Below are 2,225 nucleotides of genomic sequence, written 5' to 3'. Positions count from 1 at the left end.
TGGTGTTGTGTAGGTTCCCTAGGAGGAGGATAAAGGGTGGATTCAAAGCTAAAAGGTGGAAGAAACGGCGCAAAGATCGAGCGAGCAAGGAAGGAGAAAAGGGAAGAAAGGTTCCAAGAGTGTTCGGGGCTGACCAAATGGGGTCTCCACCCCATTTACGGGGTCTCCACCCCGTTCTGAAGAAGAAAATTCTGCCCTGATGGGGTCTCCACCCCACTGATGGGGTCTCCACCCCACTGACGGGGTCTCCACCCCACTGACGGGGTCTCCACCCCATTCTGTTGGAAGAAAAAGCCCAAATTGCCTTTTCTTGATCCGTTTGAAGGCCCGATCGCGGTGGGACTTAAACAAAAGCTCAAGGGGAAAGCCTAACAACCTAGAATCATTCCAAGGAGCACGTGGCGGCTACGAAGAAGATCTCGTTCATAATTTCATCTTTGTAATTCTTCGAAGTAGGCGTGATTGTGGATTCTCATTCGGATTTGTTTCGAAACTCTTGTTTTACTCTTTTAATATTGTTTAGACTATTCCGTACCATGTTTACATTCGAACCCATGATGATGAGAAGTTCGATTATGAACTAATCATTATCATGGGATTTTAGCGGATTTATCGATGAATTTCAGTAGTTAATTTGCCTTGTTCATATGTGATGGTTTGATTTCCTCGTATTGGTTGTGCTTATTCGTCTTGGATGCGTAGCTAACATCTAAGATTGTTTGTTAATCTTTATTGAAGCGACAGTGAATATATTGATTTAGAACTTGCCATGCGAGCATAGGTTTCGTGTTCGATAACATGACTTGTGATGTGATTTTACCCATCTTGCATCGCCCTATGTAATCTTGATAGATAACTTGCTCTTCAACCATTATGTTTTCAAATTCTATAGACATATAGGGTCTAAGCATAATTGGTGTCTGTTTACCTTCTATCTTAATTGTGGATGTGTAGCAGTATGGTGCACGTATAACGACAGTTAGCGTGTATCAGTTTCGTGTTATCTGATTAGTTATCAACCATTACAATCGAATAAAGGTAGAACTCTGACTGAAGTTGTTAATGAAGCTAGAATCCCATGTTTTATTCTCAATAGTAATTTGATTTTAATTCTCTTAGTTATAATTCGACTTGATTTAGTTAAATTAGATAAAACCAACCAAATTGTTATTTGTCCGAGCATTGAATAATAGCCATACATTGGTGCATAAGTGCATATTCTTGAAAACACTAGTCTCTGTGGGAACGAATTGAATTGAATTTCTATACTACTTGTGACCACGTACGCTTGCGTGATTTTGTGCGAACAAGTTTTTGGCGCCGCTGCCGGGGACTCGGTGTTATATTTTAGTTTATGTGCTTGTCATTAGTGGTCGTTAAAGTTCAGTGACTTGGATTCTTTTCTCACTTTAGTTCGTTGTGTGTGTTTCAGGTACTTGAGGGACGTGTATGCGAACACGTTCTCAGGCTCGTAAGGAAGCATTAATTAAGGAAGAAACGATAGAGATTGATACGATGGATGATCAACCACCAGCAGTTAATGATACTAAGGCTCTTAAGGCCTTCTCTGCGCCGAATATCAATGACATTCAGTCGAGCATTGTCAGGCCAGCGATTCAGGCCAACACTTTCGAAATCAAACCTAGCACTATTCAGATGGTACAGAACTCTGTACAGTTTGGGGGTTCTCCGACAGAGGATCCTAATATGCATATTCGAGACTTCATTGAGATCTGTGACACTTTCAAGTTCAATGGTGTTACGGAAGATGCCATTAAATTGAGGTTGTTCCCGTTTTCTCTGAGGGATAAAGCTAAGGGATGGTTACATTCTCTTCCTGCAGGATCTATTACGACATGGGAGGATCTGGCTCAGAAATTTCTTTCTAAGTTCTTCCCTATGGCCAAAACAGCTGCACTAAGGAATGCTATCACTCAATTCTCTCAGCTATCTGGTGAAACTCTTTGTGAAGCATGGGAACGCTACAAGGAGATGCTTCGGAAGTGCCCACATCATGGGATGCCTGATTGGATGGTTATCAATTGCTTCTATAATGGCTTGGGTCCTCAATCGAGACCAATGCTCGATGCAGCATCAGGTGGAGCTCTATTGACTAAGAGCTATGAGGAGGCTTATGAGTTGATCGAGATGATGGCTGCAAATGAATATCAGAATCCTACTCAGCGTCTTCATCAGGGCAAAGCAGCAGGGATTCTGGATGTTGA

At 41.9% G+C, this 2,225-nt stretch overlaps 1 non-coding gene across 1 annotated transcript; it reads right to left on the bottom strand.

Annotated features, from left to right (window-relative positions):
* Window positions 1–1,914: 1,914 nt before the first annotated feature.
* LOC135151779 (small nucleolar RNA R71) lies at window positions 1,915–2,021 on the bottom strand. The gene has a single exon (XR_010290698.1). It is a non-coding gene; the product is annotated as a small nucleolar RNA R71 (small nucleolar RNA).
* Window positions 2,022–2,225: the final 204 nt, after the last annotated feature.

The sequence above is a fragment of the Daucus carota genome, chromosome 3 (genome assembly GCF_001625215.2).
Source record: "Daucus carota subsp. sativus chromosome 3, DH1 v3.0, whole genome shotgun sequence".
NCBI lineage: Eukaryota > Viridiplantae > Streptophyta > Magnoliopsida > Apiales > Apiaceae > Daucus > Daucus carota.
Note: the sequence above shows the minus strand (reverse complement) of the source record. Positions and strands in the feature narration are given on the sequence as shown.